This window comes from Solanum verrucosum, unplaced genomic scaffold (assembly GCF_900185275.1).
Source record: "Solanum verrucosum unplaced genomic scaffold, falcon-dt-bn FXZP01000114.1, whole genome shotgun sequence".
In the NCBI taxonomy this organism is placed as follows: Eukaryota; Viridiplantae; Streptophyta; class Magnoliopsida; order Solanales; family Solanaceae; genus Solanum; species Solanum verrucosum.
This window is the reverse complement of record NW_026020769.1, coordinates 657,163-677,286: the sequence shown is the minus strand read 5'-3', so window position 1 is coordinate 677,286 and position 20,124 is coordinate 657,163.

Sequence of the window (20,124 nt, the reverse complement as noted above, 5' to 3'; positions counted from 1 at the left end):
GTTGTTGTTGTATTGTCCCATGACTGTTCAGCCTGGTTGTCAAATTATTTCTAGATGTCAGGGCGTTCCTCGCTACCTAGGAAGCACTCTTGGGAATTTGGATTTGAGCAATATCACCATGCTTGATATAGTAGCTATATACCTATTGAACCCAAAAAAAATCCTTCTTCCTGTCGATATCCCACAGTAGCTTTTTCTATAGATTGTTCACTTAAGAGTGATTACTTTTCAGAACACTATCGATGTTATTATGCATGTTCTATGTTATAGTAAAGGTTATAAAATATTACTGAGCATATTTTTTATTTATGAATCAGGTAATTTATCTGGATATAGCACAAAGGGATACATGGCATGTCCTACTTGCAATAAGGATGCGTCTTCACAAAAGGTAAGAAGTAAAATTTCTTACATAGGTCACCGTCGGTATCTTGAACCTAGTCACTCATGGAGAAAAACCAAGAAATTAGATGGTAAGAATGAAAAAAGATTGAAACCAAAAGAGTTATCAGGAGATGATGTCTTAGGACAATTGGATTTACTAAGTACTTATAGACCAGGTAAGCACTCCAATAATAATAAAAAGAAACGTCGTCCTGAAGAGTTGAATTGGGTGAGGAGAAGTATCTTTTTTGAGTTACCATACTGGAAGAGCTTGAAGTTGCGGCATAATTTAGATGTTATGCACATAGTAAAAAATATTTGTGAGAGTATTTTGGGGACATTATTGGATATAGATGGGAAAACTAAGGATACATATAATGCAAGACAAGATCTTAAGGATATGAACATAAGAAAAGAACTATGGTTGCAACATGATGGTTCCAGTTGTACAATGCCGGCAGCTTGTTATGTTATGTCAAAAAAAAGAGAAAAAAAAGTTTTGGGAATTTTTGAAATCTGTTAAATTTCCTATGGTTATGCTTCAAATATTTCAGGGTGTGTAAGTGTGGATGATGGTAAGATATCTAGACTTAAAAGTCATGACTATCATGTTTTGTTACAAAGAGTGTTGCCTATTGCTCTTCGTGAATTTGTAAATAAAGATGTCTCTTTAGCATTAATTGAGTTAGGTCATTTCTTCCAACGATTATGTTGTAAAACATTGAGAAGAGATGACTTAGAACAACTTGAAAGGGATATAATTATTATATTATGTAAGCTTGAGATGATCTTTCCACCAGTTTTTTTCGATGTTATGATACATTTGGCTGTGCATTTACCGCGAGAGGCTATGTATGGGGGACCAGTACAATATCGTTGGATGTACAAAATTGAGAGGTTCTTGTGCAAGCTTAAGCGTTATGTATGAAACAAGGCACGCCCAGAAGGTTCTATTGCAGAAGGCTATATTATTGATGAATATTTTCTAAGTCCTGGCTGACGGAAGGGACTGACAGACCGTAGATCCATTGACAGTCTATGAGTTAGTCTAGTGGAATGAAGACGCGTGCCTGAACACACTTTCCTTAATTTGTTTCCCTTTTAATTTAGGACATGTTTTCTATAAATAGGGCATGTAAACCTCGTTTTTGGGGGTTAGACTTTATTACTTTTGTTTTTCTTTGTGACTTGGGAACTTATTTTGCTACCCGAGCAATTCTTGATTTCCAAAGGTTCGTTTTGAAGATTTTGTTTGAAATTTGAGTTGAATTTCTGGGTTTATTTTTCTCAACTATGTAAATTCATAATCCTTTCATCTAAAACAATGAATTGTGTTCATTTGATTATGGGTAACTAAACTCCATAACTAGGGTTGTGGGATCCATGAGCGATTAACGAAGTATGAATAATAAATAAGTAATTCTTGAATAGTGTTTTGCATGCATTGATAATTCTTTCGTTCAAAAGTCTTTTTAACGAGTGCACGCGTTAGAACTTGCCTTGTTGCTACTTGCCGAACCAAGGAGGTAATCAACAAGAAAAGAATTATCAACATAGATTTAGTGTGATACTATATAATAGGCTAGTGTCGATTGGTGCGAAGTAATAACTAAGCCAAACATCGATTATAATGTCTAATATGAGGAAAAGGTAAGGGTTAGTAAATTATACTCACGTAGCCGGACTAAGGTGCGGGGTGAAATTCACTAGATGCCGGACCAAGGATTTAGAGATATGTAACTTATCACTTTGCATGTAATACACTAGGACATGATTGCTATTACTAGGATTACTGAGTTATGAGCTTGTGGTGAACACGTACTGACTTTTGTTTACTGATTACCTACTGAATTATAATCTTGATAACAAGAAAAATTGACTTTTGTTTACTGATTACCTACTGAATTATTACTATTTGTTTCACAAATCCCCCCCATTTTTATTACTTGTTTCCGAAAGTACTTTGAATAAACGAATATAGGTGTAAGTTAAAGTTAAGTCTCTACCAGTTTCCTTGTGGGATCGACCCCAACCTACAAGTTGGTTTCTTTACTTGATAACGGCTTATGCTTCTTTAGGGAGGTGTAATTTGAGCGTATCTAATTTTAGCGCCGCTGCCGGGGAAATTTGGCTTTTAGATTAATTTTCACTACATTATTGAACTTTAGTCAAATATTTCCTAATTTTACTTTTTCTTTTTGTTCTTGTTTCTCTCAGGTTCTGACTCTAGTGTATGCCAAGGACACGGAGCCAAGGTGAACCACTTACTCCTTACTATCCAGAGTTGAACAGAACTTTGCGAAGAATGAACAATCAAGGAATTCCAGTTAATCCTATCGGAGTAAATCTTGATGATATAGTTGAGTTACAACAACCCAGAGTAGCTGGTGGGAAAAACCGGGGTCTAGTTGAAAATCAATTGGGAAATGCAGTGAGGGTGCACCGTCCACCAGACCCGCAATTGCATGCCAACTACAGGGGCAACACAAATATTGCTGACTCTGATGGACCTCTAGTCTTACTTCCTCTGCCTCCGGGGCACACATTTGTGGTAACCAGTAGCTTGATGTAGATGCTTACAGCGAGGGGCTTGTTCTCAGGGTTGCCATCGGAGGACCCACATGCTCACATAGCCAAGATAAGGGTAGTCAGCAAAAGTTGTGTAGGTCGGCCAGACTTGGATATGAATGTCATCGGATTGAGAGTGTTCCCTCTATGACTGATAGGCGATGCTACTATATGGTTCACTGAGCTGCCTTATAACTCATTCTATGCATGGAACCAACTGAGGGATGTGTTCTTAGCAAGGTATTACCCAGTGTCAAAGAAGCTAAATCACAAAGATAGGGTCACTAATTTTGTGGCATTACCTGGAGAGTCTCTAAGTAGCTCATGGGACAGATTCACTTCATTCATAAGAGGTGTTCTGAATCACCGTATTGATGACGAGTCGCTAAAAAAATATTTCTATCGAGGTCAGGATAATAACAATAAAGCAGTGTTGGATACTATTGCTGGAGGTTCATATGGTGAGTGCACATACACACAAATCGCAGAAAAGCTGGAGAAGATCTCTCGCAACAATAAAGCATGGAGAACTAGGAGGTCGGATACTAGGAGAAACACATTTGTCGTTCATGCTACAAACAACCAGTTTGCGGATGAGATTTGTGTAGAGATGGCCCAGATGAGGACCGAGTTGAGTTTGGTATTAAAGCATGTGAGCGGAGGTGTAGAAAAGGTAAATGCTGTGAACTACTTGACTAGAACTCCACCAGCAGTGGAAGAGTGTTACTATGAAGAGGATGCTTATGTTGTGAATGATCAGGCGTTGGGTTTCTGACCAAATGCCCAAGGATCCAACATGGAAAATTGGCACCGAGGTCAAGGAAACCAAGATCGGAAATATGGAAATTACAACCGAGAGGGTCAATATGTCAGGGATGGGAACTTTAATCTCGATAACAACTACAACCGAAACAGCTATGGCAACAGAAACGATCGAGTTGGACCTTATGTTCCCTCTTAAAATTGGGAATCTGGTACTAGGGAAGCTGGAGGAAGTATGGCGCGTATTGAAGATATGATGCAAAAGATGATGAAAAGGTTTGATGCAGCTGATGAGAATGTGAAGGAGAAGAGAAACGACTTGTCTGCTATTGGTCAAAAGGTTGATGCCCATGTAGTGTCAATAAAGCATCTAGAGTAGCAGATGACCCAGTTGTCTACTACAGTGAACCCACGTCAACCTGGTACTCTTTCTAGCAACACCATCCAAAATCCAAAGAATAACGGCCATTGCATGGAAATTACTACTCGAAGGGGTAAGCAAACCATTGATCCACCTATGCAGGTTACGGTGGAAGTTAAGATTAGAAAAGAAGATGATATGATAGAGGTTATAGAAAAGTCTGAGAATGCGACAGAGAACGAAGTGGAGATATCTCATAAAGTGGTCCCCATACCTAGACCTCCACCATCTTTTCCACAAAGATTAGTGAAAAAGATTGAAGATGGTAAATATCGCAGGTTTATTACAATGTTAAAACAACTTTTCATTAACGTTCCGTTGATAAAAACTTTGGAACAAATGCCTGGGTATGCAAAGTTTATGTAAGATATGGTAACAAAGAAGAGGTCTGTGAGTTTTGAAGATGATCATAGATTGCAGCATTGTAGCGCTATTGCCACAAGGTCTCTTGTGCAAAAGAAGGAGGATCCTGGTGCCTTACGATTCCATGTACTATCAGACTGTTACACTTTACTAAGGCATTGTGTCATCTTAGTGCTAGCATCAGCCTCATGCCATTGTCTGTTTACAAGAAGTTGGGTCTATCGGACTGTGAAAAGACCCGTTGGTGTACTCCATGATGTGCTAGTAAGAGTGGAATCTTTCATTTTTCTGGCATATTTTGTGAATCTTGACTGTGAGGTTGATTTTGAGGTTCTCATCATTCTTGGGAGACCATTCCTTGCCACAGGGCGTGCGTTGGTTGATATGGAAAATGGACAAATGAAGTTCAGACTGAATAATGAAGAAGCAACTTTCAATATTTGTAGGTCCATATAGCAGAGTAGTGAACTCCAAACAGTATATGCTATAACCTACAGAGTGGAGAGTGGGACATAAGTGCAAATTGAAGAGCGATTAGGTGTTGAGGCATTAGCAACAATTATGATGAATATCGATAGTGATGGTATTGAAGAATATGAAGAGTTGGTAGCCGCACTTGATAGGTGTGAATATCGGTCCAAAACAAAGAAGTATGAGTTAGACATGAAAAATCGTGAGTCCCCGCCTGCAAGATCATCTATGGTGGAGGCACTGAAAGTGGAGGTTAAGGCTCTACAACCGCATTTGAGGTATGTATACTTGGGAAGAGAGAATACTTTACCGGTCATCATTGCGGCAGATTTGAATGCGAGACAAGTAGAGTGCTTGGTGACTGTGTTAAAAAGGTTCAAGTGAGCTATTGGGTGGACTATTGAGGATATTATTGGGATTCCTCCCGGTATTTGCTCTCACAAAATCCAACTCATGCCAGATCATAAGCCCAGTATCGAGCACCACAGAAGATTAAATCCACCTATGCAAGAGGTCGTTAAAAAGAAGATCATTAAGTGGCTGGATGCAGGAGTTATTTATCCCATTGCAGATAGTAGTTTGGGTATGTCCTGTGCAGTGGGTGCCTAAAAAGGGTGGCATTACTGTGGTCCCAAATGAAAGAATTGAGCTTGTTCCAATGAGGCCTGTAATTGGATGGAGAGTTTGTATGAATTACCAGAAGTTGAATGCGTGGACAGAAAAGGACCACTTTCCTATGCCATTCATGGACCAGATGTTGGATAGACCTGCAGGAAAGGGTTGGTATTGTTTTCTCGATGGGTATTCATGCTACAATCAAATTTTAATAGCTCCAGAAGACCAAGAGAAGACCACCTTCACTTGCCCTTATGGGACTTTTGCTTTCAAACGAATTCCATTTGGGTTGTGCAATGCTCCAACAACTTTCCAGTGCTGTATGATGTTGATATTTTCTGATATGGTGGAGGACACTATTGAAGTGTTCATGGATGATTTTTCAGTTGTAGGTGATTCTTTTGATCGTTGTCTAGATCATTTGGCCAAGATGCTGAAGAGGTGTGAAGACTGCAACTTGGTGCTGAATTGGGACAAGTGTCATTTCATGGTTAAAAAAGGTATAGTGTTGGGTCATTGAATTTTAGAGAAAGGTATTGAGGTTGATAGAGCTAAAGTTGAGGTAATAGAAAAGCTTTTGCCACCTATTTCTGTAAAAGGTGTTAGAAGTTTTCTTGGGCATGCTGGGTTCTATAGGAGATTCATAAAAGACTTTTCAAAATTGAACACCCATTGTGCAAACTGCTCGAAAATGAGTATAAGTTTGACTTTGATGAGGCTTGTCTGAGAGCATTTAGAGAGTTGAAGGAGAAGTTAGTACTGCACCTATTATTATTTCACTTGATTAGGGACAACCGTTTGAGGTAATGTGTGATGCAAGTGGAGTGATGCTTGGTGTGGTACAGGGACAGAGGAAAGAGAAAATTCTTCACCCTATTTGCTATGCTAGCAAAGCTCTAAATGTGGCCCAGAAGAATTATACTGTGACCGAACAAGAACCTCTTGCGCTGGGTTTTGCATTCGAGAAATTTTGATCCTACTTACTTGGAACTAAGGTCATAGTGCATACTGATCATTCTGCATTGAGGTATTTGATGACAAAAAAAGATGCAAAACCAAGATTTATTAGATGGGTATTGTTGCTGCAAGAGTTTGGTTTTGTGGTAAAAGAAAGAAAGGGGACCGAAAATCAAGTTGCCGATCACTTGTCCAGATTAGAGAAAGAGGCTATGCTAAAGCTTGGACATAGGGCTGAAATTAATGATACTTTTCCGGATAAACAGGTATTGGCTGCTTCTCATGATTTGATTCCATGGTTCGCAGACTTTGCTAATTATTTGGCAAGCGATTTGGTGCCCCCAGACTCATCTTTTCACCAGAGGAGAAGGTTTATGCATGATGTGAAGAAATTTTTTTGGGATGAACCTTACTTGTATCGTAGTTGTGCTGATGGGATTATTCGTCGATGTGTGCCCGAGGTTAAGATGCTGAGTGTACTTGAAGCATGCCATTCATCGCCTGTTGGTGGGCATCATAGTGGTATTCAGACTGCGCATAAGATTTTGCAGTGTGGGTACTACTGGCCTACCATCCACCAAGATGCTCATGATTTCGCCAAGTCTTGTGATCATTGCCAAAGAGAAGGAGGGATTTCAAAGAGGCAAGAGCTCCCTATGAATCCGATATTGGTGATAGAGTTATTTGATGTATGGGGCATTGATTTTATGGGTCCATTTGTGAGCTCATACGGGATGAAGTATATTCTTGTTGCGGTTGATTATGGATCGAAGTGGGTGGAGGCAGTTGCGCTCCCCAACAATAAAGGTAAAAGTGTCACCGCATTCTTGAAAAAGAACATCTTCTCCAGATTCGGTACACCAAGGGCGATTATCAGCGATGGATGTTCTCACTTTTGTAATAAGTTGTTCAAGGCATTACTTGAGAAATATGGTGTCCGCCACAATGTAGCCACTCCTTACCATCCGCAGACTAGTGGGCAAGTTGAAGTGTCCAACAGAGAAATTAAATAGATCTTAGCGAAGACTATGAATGCTAATAGAACGGATTGGTCAAGGAAGCTTGATGATGCTCTATGGGCATATCGCACTGCATACAAGACCCCCATAGGTATGTCTCCTTACCAACTTGTATATGGGAAGTCTTGTCATTTAACGGTAGAGCTAGAGCATAAGGCGATATGGGCAATGAAGAAGCTAAATTTTGATTGGGGCGCCGAATCGAATCAAAGAATGAATGACTTTAATATGCTTGATGAGTTTCGCCTGAAAGCTTATGAAAGTTCAGCCTTGTAGAAAGAGAAGATGAAACGGTATCATGATCAAAGAATTGACAAGCGAGAATTTGTGGTTGGTGATCTTGTGCTTCTATTCAACTCTAGGTTGCGTTTGTTTCTAGGTAAACTCAAGTCCAAATGGACTGGGCCATTTTTGCTCACAAAAGTGCTCCCCCACGGAGCGGTTGAGCTTGAAAATAGTGAAGGAAGAAGGTTCATGGTAAAAGGGCAAAGGATCAAGATTTATCTGGGAAATGCTGAAAGTGTGCAAGAAGTGATTGAGGCCTACAATCTTGATGAAGTCTGAGTTATCAAGAAACTTGCATCGTGCAACGACGTTAAATCAAGCGCTGCTTGGGAGGCAACCCAAGATGTACAATCTAGCCAATGCTAGGTTTCTGTTTCCCATTTAGTAGTTTTCTTTGTTTAATTACATCTCTGTATCAAATTTAGATTGGTGTTTTATTTTTTTTAGTGTTGGCTAGAATTAGCATAGGGTCCGTGTCTAAAAAGTGTCCAGAAAATGTAAAAAAGAATAGCCTAATGGTTGCTACATGTGCAGGTACGCTATGAAAAATCTGCAGAAAATGTTCTGGTGCAGAGGTCTACGAACCCCATCGACGGTTCGTCGTTCTATCCACGGACTATAGATGGTGCCCGTAGATCCCAGGTAAGCTCCTAAATTTTTTCCAAGTGTAGGAGTGATCTACGGTCCCAACCTACGGACGGTAGATCGAACCATGAACCGTAGACGGGGTCTCGTGGGTCCAAAACCCTAAATCTGTCTGACTTGACCCGGACCCCCTTATTTAAAACTCCCCTACTTTCAAATCATTTCCATTTCCCTCCATTCACTCTCCAACTATTTCAAACAGCCTCAACTCCCCTAAATCACGCCATAACTCCCCCTTAAAATCATCCCTTCCATTCCCCCATCATTCCCACAATTCCTTTCCACTCCAAATACAACTCATTCCATATTTCACAAAAGGGTCCGATATTGGGTTAGTAACGAAGAGGCGATTCTTTGATCTTGCAAAACTTAGTGTCATCACGAAATCACCCCACTCCACGTTGCTTGTAAGGTAATAGACTTTACCGTTACTTTGAATGTTGGTTCATAGATAGAAAATAGAAAGTCAAGAGTCGGGTCTTGACCTTGGGTAACTGTTAGATGAAATTGCATGATTAAATTGGAAGTTACAATACCCTTGGAACTATCGATACTGATTGTGTTGCCTTGTTGTATGTGATTATAAGTCTACATGTAAGTTTCGAATTAGGGTTCCAAAGTTTGTCTTAAATAATTGTTAAAATGATTAAGTAGAATCCTGAGAATGACAAACTAACATGATTCTATGTTGAAATGCATGAGTACACTAGGATATTGTTGAAAATGGTCTAAGATGTGGACTTGAAAATAAAGAATGGTTAAAACCTGGCACAGATCCCATCCACGATACCCCGTCTACGGACCGTAGATTGGGTTCGTGGGTGGATGCTCTTGAAAATTTCACCAAATGTGAAACCATAGAGGTGGACTACGGTCCGTAGATCAATTTACGGACCGTTCTATACATTTGTGGTTTCCATCTGCGACCAATAGTGTTGGTCCACTGATCCACGGAAGGGTTCCACGGACCGTATATCACTCTACAGACCGTAGGTCCCCTCCGTGGATGACCATTGTAGCCTCTGTCTGAAATTTTGTTAGGACTTTGTTACTGTTTATTTATAGTCTAAAGATTTTTGTTTAGTTGTTTAACTTTAGTTTTGGCACTAATATCGATTCCACAGGTACGATGGCACCCAAAAAGCTAGCCGCCTACTCAAAAAAGGGCAAGTCAAAATGTGTTGCTCCTAGCTTCAAGTTAATCGATGAGGACACAGACACAGAAAGAGATCCAACATACGTTCCTCCCAACACAAGGACTTCTCCCACTGCACCCCGAGCCACCAGAGGCACCCCCCGGAAGGTGATTCCCGGCGTAGTCACTGTTTCCCAGTCTGAAGAGGAGCACACACTGATCGGGTCACCAACTAGGGCTGCTTCCAGTTCAGCTACTGGGTCTGCGTCTGGCTCCGAGTCTACCCATTCTTCGGGCTCTTAGTCAAGCCATGCTTCAGGGTCCGAGTCTGCCTATGCTTCGGGGTCCAACGCCAAGTCAGCCACAGGGTCCAGCCAGAATGAACAAGCAGCCTCATCTGATGAGGCCACTAGCTCAGAGTCACTACCCATACCAAGGAATGAGAACCCAACTCCAGTGGCCGGTGAGTCAAACAGATGGTGTGTTGACGGCCAATGGAAAATCTATCAGGATGCCAAGATGATTAATGATAAAGAGAATATGGCCCAAATTGTTACAGACGAGTGCAGAGTCCTCACAGGGAGCTTGCACACTGTCCCCAACATTCACCTTCTTTCCAACCTTCACAAGTGTGACTGGATGGCTCGAGACCCAAGGACATATAGCGAGGAAATTATGCGGGAGTTCTACCCCTCATATGCTGCCACTCTTCGTGGGTCGATCTCCAAGAAATCAAAGCCCTTAGCCCAAGATCTTCTAACGTCCACTATGGTCCGAGGTTGTCCGGTAGACATATCACAGGCTACCATCAGCCGCTTTCTCTATGGGCCTACCATAGGTCACACTTGGTCACTAAACACAACGGACTTTGATTACAGATGGGATATCGTGCAGAGCGGTGCTTTCTAGAGGAATGCTGAGCAGCGAAAGGCTGTTATACTGTGGCTGGCTAAGTACATCGCTGTTGATGGCGAGCGTGCGGAGTGGGTCGCCACACCACGGTTGGGTATCCGAAAGGCCACATTAAATTTTGCGGCCAAGTTCTTCTGTTTGTTGCTGCGTAACAGGGTGTCGCCGACAAAAGCTGACAACCAACTCACTTGGGACAGAGTGGTCATGGTTACAACATAAGTAGCAGGAATGGAGATTGACTTTGCCCGCATGCTGCTGGCAGAGATTAACGAGAGGGCATTCAAGACCTCCACTACTTACCCCTTTCCATATTTGATTTTCCAATTGTGCAGGGACTCTGGAGTGTAGATCTGGCATTGTGATAGGTTGATCCACCCTACTGGGTCTTTGGATATAGGCCTCATCCGAGATGGAGAAAATATGGCGGCACCTCACAGAGAGCCCTAGGTTGAGGTAGCTCCCTTGGGTGCAGATCTTGCAGACACGGTGGGGCAGGCACAGGGTGGTGACCCCATTATAACATATCACTCTGATACTGTCCCAGCCTCGTCTTCCCAGGCCACTAGCATGGCTCCTAGTTCTTCCTGGTCCACACCACAGTTAGGAGCTACTGTTGTCCCATTGGCCAGAGTTCAGAAATTAGAGGCTCAGATGGCCACATTGCTGCATCACATCTAGCCTTGGATGTAAAAGTCTATAGCCGAGTCCGAGGCCAGAACGAAGCGAAGGATGGAGGGCCTGATCGACCGAAAGGTCCAGGCCGTTAATAAGCGTCTTGATGCTTTTGAATTGCGAGTCCTCGAGCGACCAGCCCCAGCGATAGACCTATCCTTTTTTCAGGCTGAATTAACCAGTCTACGGGCCGACGTTGATGCCATTATTGCCACCCATACAGTTGAGCCTCAGGCTGCACTTACTGCACTGGCTAATGATACGGTGCTGGATGCTTTATTCAGTGGGACCACCGAGGAGGAATCTGTGCCTACACATACCAAAGGTAAGAGGCACCGTTCTAGTCGCACCGAGGAGAAAAAATCTCAAAAGAGACAGCGCAGGAAGAAGAAGGAGGCTAAGAAGGCCTCGATTTTAGATAAGGAGTTGCGCCAGCGAAGGATGCGTGAGAGTATTGCAGGGGCATCAAGTTCTGCCCCAGTCATAGAGGTCCCTCTTGTTATGAGGGACGTTCTAAGCACCACTGCTGGTGCGGTAAGCGTGATAGAGAGCACTACTAAGGGTGCTATGATGGATGATGTGGGCACTACTAAGGGTGACCCAATTATTGTTCCAGCGGGCTCTGGGAAATCGGACCCACCCGTTAGTTGATGATTCACCGGCGCTATGCGCCACATGTTTGCTTCACCCAATCCACTTTATTTTTCTTCTTTTGTATGCATTGGGGAAAATCGCATCTATTTTTTTGGGGGGTGGGGTAAATGGATTGTGAGAGATAGGGTGAAGTCTGAGCAACCCAACTCATAGATCCTCTCGTAGGGTTTTCTTGCCTGTGTTCTTTTTCTCCAAGAGAATGTTTAATTTATGTTGAACCGGCATGTGTTAGGATCGTATGTGTAGAAGCATGAAATAGAAAAAAGCATGATGACTTAAAAAAAATGATACCCGTCAGATTTTGTGATATGCGCTAGAATTTGTAGGCTACGATTATCTGAATGTGTTTGCTCTGTGTATGACATGATAATGAATCAACTTGATGGCATGACTTAAGCTTCAACTTGAACTGGGTAATCTGATGATCTGATAATGAAACTATATGCCAAGAGTATGTGAGAATAGTTAAGTGTTCAAATAGTTTTTGTGCAAAACTAGAACTTGCCCGGTTAGTCCTGCTAAGACTCAACAATCTAGAGGTTAGGAAGTGATCATAGGTCATTGTTCTGATAAGTCAGCAAATTGCCTAAAAGAAGGATCCGACCAAATGAAAAAAATGCTCCCTTTGATCCAAATACTTTGAGCCTAAAATAATACCATTTCTTTCTAAACCCCGAACTCACCTTCCTATAATCGACTATGTTGGCCCCGGTTCCTCCTTGGACATGTGCACCTCGACCTAGGCCAAAAGCCTAAGTTGAAGGTGGCTAATGTAAAAAAGTAACTTCAATCTTGGCCCTGACCCGACATCGAGTATTGTGCAACTCAACCAATGGAAAATCTATAAGTTGAGGGTGGCAATGAAAGAGGAAACCTAAAGAAAATGGATATGAAAAAAGTTTGATGTTGAAAAAGAGAGGAAAGGATGTGACTTGTTGAAAGCTAAATGAAAAATAAAATGAAAGTAAAAAGAGCTACAAATTTTAAAGTCACATCCGTGGTTGAAGAAAATCAAGGGAAAGAAGGCAAAACGGTAGGATGGCAAAAATAGGGCAAAAAGAGGTTGAAAGCCTAGTGTAATGTCAAGGAGGGTTGAAAGTCACTAAGAAGTACGCAAATGTACCACACCTGACCCTGAGCCTACGTTACAAGCCAAGAAAGTCCTATAGTGATCCTGGAGTCTAGTTTGGAGAGTCTAACCAGTGCAAATAAGGGCAAGCCTATGGTACTGAGCACTAACTGTACTTGAAGTTATTTCTGAGTGTGAGTGTTGAATGAATCCTTGTACTCAAATTCATAAGTCATTGTGCGAAGAAAAAAAAAAGGATTTCATTTGAAGTAACATCACTTAGTACATTGTCGGAGAGTTGGTACCTTGGTGATAGTGAAATAGTGTATGTTGTGTTGGTTGGTCAATCGTTGTCATTGTTTGATCCGCATGAATTAGCTTATTGAGTTTAAGAGAACAAATTTTGTACCCACAAAGAGAGGGTGGTAGAAAGCCATGTGAGTTCTTGTGTTTGAAATGCTTGCTTCTATACAAGTGTCGTTTAGAGTCTTAGTGTGTCGCTTGAGGACAAACAACAAATTTAAGTTGAGGGTGTTGATATACCGTGAGTTAATGGTATTTCTAATACATTTCACTTACAAGTTGTGTGTGTCTAGGGCCTTTTTGGATTGGTTTTTATTTTTTTTAATCATATTTTATAGGAAAGACGTTCATGCACGAAAGTAAAGGGACAACTGAAATAACTGTAGAAAGGGCACATACAGAGGTGATCTACGGACCGTAGGTCCAGTGACGCTCCATAGATGCTGGTCGTAGATCATCAAGCAAGGCATGGAAGGCAAATCTGACAAAGTGTGGAACCAAAATGGCCATTGACAGTCCGTAGATTGATCTACGGACCGTACTGTTGATCTGTAGATTTATACTGCGAGGGTTCCAGCACTAGATTTTTGAAGATTCCAAGTATTGAGCTACGGAAGGGGATTGACGGACCGTAGATTGATCTACGTTCTATACTGCAAGTCCGTCGTTTGCTTCAGAGAAGTTGATTTTTGGAGGCTGAAATATTTTCTAAGTCCTGGCTGACGGAAGGGACTCACTGACCGTAGATCCATTGACGGTCCGTGAGTCAGTCTCGTGGAATAAAGACGCGTTCTTGAACACACATTCCTTAATTTGTTTCCCTTTTAATTTGGACTTGTTTTCTATAAATAGGTTATGTAAACCTCATTTTTGGGGTTAGATTTTATTACTTTTGTTTTACTTTGTGACTTGGGAACTAATTTTGCTACCCAAGCAATTCTTGATTTCCAAAGGTTCGTTTTGAAGATTTTGTTTGAAAATTGAGTTGAATTTCTGGGTTGATTTTTCTCAACTACATAAGTTCATAATTCTTTCATCTAAAACAATGAATTGTGTTCATATGATTATGGGTAACTAAACTCCACAACTAGGGTTGTGGGATCCATGAGCGACTAACAAAGTATGAATAGTAAATAAGCAATTCTTGAATAGTGTTTTTCATGCATTGATAATTCTTTCGTTCAAAAGTCTTTTTAACGGGTGCACGCGTTAGAACTTGCCTTGTTGCTACTTGCCGGACCAAGGAGGTAACCAACAAGAAAAGAATTATCAACATAGATTTAGTGTGATACAATCTAATAGGCTAGTGTCGATTGGTGCAAAGTAATAACTAAGCCAAATATCAATTATGATGTCTAATATGAGGTAAAGGTAAGGGTTAGTTAATTATACACACGTAGCCGGACCAAGGTGCGGGGTGAAATTCTCTAGATGCCAGACCAAGGATTTAGAGATACCTAACTTATCACTTTGCATGTAATACACTAGGACAAGATTACTATTACTAGGATTATTGAGTTATGAGCTTGTGGTGAACATGTATACCCTAGTTAATTTTCTCATCTTGATAACAACAAAAAATGACTTTTGTTTACTGATTACTTACTGAATTCTTACTATTTGTTTCACAAATCCCCCTCCCCTTTTTATTACTTGTTTCCGGAAGTACTTTGACTAAACGAATATAGGCGTAAGTTAAAGTTAAGTCTAAACTAGTTTCCTCGTAGGATCGACCCCAATCTACAAGTTGGGTTCTTTACTTGATAACTATCGCTTATGGTTTTTAAGGGAGGTGTAATTTGAGCGTATCAAAATACAAATCAGCTTTCGCGAGTCACATGTCCATTGTCGCTCTGAACTAGCTATAACCTTCAAGCTTTCAAAAACAACTCAAAAGGTAAAAGTGACTTGAAAATGACTTGATATTTATGTCTATGTAGCTCTTAAAAACTTTGGAATAATGAACTATCATACAACATATTAACTTAAAATAGGTATATCGCATAATATACATTCAATAAATGCATGTCTTATAACAATGTGTGACCCTTTTGTGCCAAGGGTACGCTTACCGATATGAAATATGTATTACGCCATTTAACAATATTTCATTGTCCCCCAAAATACTTAGTACAAATTTTATGAATTAATCAAATAGCATTACAAAATATGAAAAAAAAAATGATACAAATAATCAGTCCCGCGCAGGGGTATTATCTTAAAGTAAGCCTTTGTGGAAGGTACTTCCTCTTGAACTTCTTATTATCTCCGAATATCAACACCTTTGGATGAAATAATAACTTGATCCTTCTTCGACTTGAACAAACTATTAAGCTCCCTACCCCGAGTGACAATGATTTGTCAAATGTCCTATACATCCTTCAAATTTAAACACATACGCATGATTGTCTTTTATTGACCAATGAGCCAAATAGACACAAGGTGGGCCTATTTGAGATTTGGTTTCACTCTACACTAGTTGACTAAGAGTTGTCTCTGAAAGACCGGTAACACAAGCGGACAAGGCTGGACCTCACGATAACCATTGGACGCATAATGTACCAATAAATTATCGATCATTTTGAAAAAAGGTAGAGTATAAAAAGTTCGGCTGCGATTATACAAAAACTGTTCTTAATATACTATGCATACAAGTTGGAAAATGTCGTGAATGCAATGACAATATACATACAACTAACTGAATAATGAATAAACATGAAGTACAAGATACAAACAATCACCAAAATATACAAGATACAAGATATAATACAATAAAACAAAGGTCTCATCAATTTGCAAAAAAAAACTCATACTGGTTAGAACATCTATATCTCCAGTGGAGTCGCCATTCTGTTTATATCCCAAACATCGCGATGACTCAAAAAATAATCAATTAATTTGATTTTGAAAGAATTTAAAGAATAAACGAATTTTAAATGGAGTTGCCACCTAATTTTATGAAAGAACTTGAAAACCATTAAGTGATCTACGAAACCAAGATTCTAGGTAAGTGGTTCAAGTTATTTCGAAGGGAAGGTTTTAGAAACCCTTCGAAATCCACAACTGTGTATCCCGACTGAATTCAATTTTTCAAATGGAGGAGGAAGTAAAAATAGTATACAAACATAACAAACATGCAATATACAAAAGTAATAAATTAAACAAGTAATATAAGAAACGATCTAATATTTGCCTATCGTCAACAATATACATAATAGTGAATATAGTATTCAAACTTTATTCGTATGGCTTCGATGAGAACTTAGTAAAAGTCTTAGTACTAAATATATATCAATAAAAATAAATGAATCAAATAATAACTCAAAAATAAAAACCCGTCTTATTAACATAGGAGGCCTTGGAAATCGACGGTAATTTCGTCATCGGCCATCTTGAACAAATAAAATATATGAAATTAAACTAAAATTCTGTCTTTTACAATGCAAAGACCTCCAAAACCGACGGAGAGATTGTCTCATTGGCCAATTTAACTTGTTTAATCTCTATTTTATACGAATTACAAATACAATGAAAATACCAAAGACTACTTCAAGAAAATATGGAAGCAACGATATTTAATAATTAATGAGCAACCAACAAGATCAAATTAATGTATAACTATTCTAGGATGAAAACGGTAATAGCATAGTAAAAAAAGAAAGCTTAAGCACATGGAAATATTTACAACATTGGTTTATCAAAATCAAGACAATCAATGCATTATTAGAAATAGCCATAAGAACGACAAATAAATAATAATTAAATAAGCAACATTTCAAGAAAATAAACAAAAAACAAACAATTCACAATATGATAAGCGTAAAAATATTAATTATAGGACTTAATCAATCCGATCAACAATAGCAAGTCTGAGAAATATAAATACTATAAATATGCTTCAATATTCATTTATTTAGCCTACAAAAAAAATAAAATAGAATAGCAAGTTAAAATTAACAGACAAAAAATTGGAGTTCACCGGAGCATGGAATTTTCCGGCCCGATCTGGAATATTACTAATAATAATATATAATCTACCACAAAATAACAATAAATCAGATATGCTCACTGTCAGATGCAACCCAAGAACACAAAAATATAAAGAAAATCATCAAGCTCTAAACCTTTTAACAATGATAAAATAAAAAGAAAAAAACGGGAAAAGAGGGACTGACAGACTATTGTTCATAGTGTCTCGGTGGTTTGGAGCTCCAACCTCTATTTCGCCGGAAACGAGGAGGAAATGGGGTGTTTTTTAAGAGGTTTGCGGTGACCATGGTTAGTCTTTACTGGAACTTTCGAGCTAGTGTCTTTTTTTACTACTGTTGTTCGTTCATCGTAGAACATGAAAATAGGGTCGTTTGGTTAGCTGGTTCGCTTCTCCAGTTCATTGGAGATCAAAACTCCTCGCCGGAGTCACGAATAGCTTAATAAAGCTGTTGGTTTCAGGTTGTTTTTGGTTTGTGGGTGTTGGTAGCAGGAATGATTGGGGTTTTGGCCAGAAATGGGTGGGGCTTAGGAGTTGTTTTAGTTGTCTGCAAACAACAAACAAAAGAGAGAGGGGAAGGAAGCTTGGGGGTTTTTGGGTCGGTGTTTGGCTGAGTTTCGCAGCTGTTTGTCTCCGAAAAAAGGAGAAAACGAAGGGAGGGTTTTTGGTGGCTGTTTCGCTTGGTTATTTGACGGTGTTGGATCGGAAAAGAAAGGCAAAATGGGAGGTGGTTTGTGTGATATCTCCGGCGAGGTTGGTGGAGATTTTGTGGTGGAAGAGAGGGGAGGCAGTGGGGAATATGATAGAAAAATATCTTAGGGTTTCACCCTTGAAAATTATTCACCACCCCCACTTAAAGACTATGAAATAAATTAAATAGAAAATTAAAAACCTTCTATTGTACAATACCATTATCTAAAAACCATGGGTCGAAACCACTAGTTAATAAAATAGTCGTATACGAAAATTTATCTATATTTGAATAAATTTCTAAACTGTGCAAAATATTAAAATGAATATTAACTAATATAACTAATAAAATCAATATTAAAAAATATAATAAACATAACTAATGACATGCAAAAAGGCAATTTTAAAATTAACTAATAAAAAAATCCTAAATTTTGATAAATAAGGATAGTTATTGATAAACTTATTTAAAATTATATAAAAATTATTTTGAACTACTAAATAAATAAAACTTAAAAGTAACGAATTTTGAAAATGTTATGCCACAATTCAGTGTCAACAGCTGTCCCATTTGTTGGATATGATTGATGAAAGAAATCGTGTACAACTAAAATTGACAAACTTTATTTTGGCCGAACACATGACCTTTATATAAAAGTGTGGTTGGAATGTGGTGGAAGACGATCCCGGACTTGTCTCTAAAAGGTTCCACACTGTGTTGTGTCCTTGTTGAAGTATTCTGCACCTGTAGTTCAACTGAGAATGCATCCTCTTGGATGCTCTAGAAAAAACAAAGATGAAACTCATTAGTACAGACAAAATTATAGGAAAAAAGGTAGCATCTCTCACGGTACGACAAATGAAGATGAGCCATTGGTTGGATAAAAATGCCCCTCCATCGGTAGGACGAATAACCATGATGATCCATCAGTAGGATTTTTAATGTATGTCCATCGGTAGGAGGAATGAAAAAGGATGATCCATCGGTAGTATTTTGAATGTATGTCCATCGGTAGGACGAATGAAAAAGGATGATCCATCGTTAGGATTTGAATGTATGTCCATCGGTAGGACGAATGAAAAAAGATGATCCACTAAATGCAAGTCCATCAACATGACGAAATAAAAAGTTGATCCATCGGTAGGATCTAAATGCATGTCCATCGATAGGACGAATGAATAAAAGATTATCCATCAGTAGGATTTTGAATTTATATTCATCCATAGGATGAATGAAAATTCTTTCAACGCAAGTGTCCTCCGACTTGAACGTTACATAGATAGGGTGCACATCCTTCACCTCCGAAAAGATGCGACTTAAATGAAAATATCTTTCAACGCAAGTTTCCACCGACTTGAATATTGAATAGATATGGTGCACATCCTTCACCTTCGAATAGATGCGACTTAAATGCAAATATCTTTTTACGCAAGTTTCCACCAACTTGAACGTTGAATATATATGGTGCACATCCTTCACCTCCGAATAGATGTGACTTAAATGCATTGGTCTTCTCGGCAAATGAAAATGCAATCGCCCTCTTGGCAAAATGAAAAATGCAATGACCCTCTTAACAAAATGAAAAATGCAATGGCCCTCTCAGCAAATAAAAATGCAATTGCCCTCTTGGCAAATAAAAAAAATAGATTCACTCAATGATTGTCTAATGTAACGAGGTGGATGACTCTATGATTGTTTAATGTAACGAGGTGGATGACTTGATGATTGTCCATTGTAACGAGGTGGATGGCTCGTGTGTGTTAAAGATGTCATCATCTTGATGCTTTCATCTGTCCCTACATTCGAAAAGCAACGATTAGTAGACAGATTCATTCTTTAGCTAGCAACGGGACCAAGAAACTTTAAGGAAGGATTCGAAAGAGAATGTGTACAAAGCGCCTAATCACTTTGACACAAGTGAGCAATCATCATTTTGCTGTTGAACACTTTGTGTTCATTGTAACTCATATTTTATTAGGGATTTGTACGAGGCGCCGGTGGCTCGCATCCTGAGCTTATTTTTCTCCATTGTGGCAAATACTGGAGATTCTAACGTCGACTTTGAAATTCAATCGATACCAGAGAACATTTGAACTTTATTCTCGAACTTCTGACAACACTTGTTGGAATTTTTGAAGTAATCCTCAAAAATTCTGTCCCAGTTAGATCTCTTAACAAAACTCACACTGATCTCCAATCTTGACTTGTTG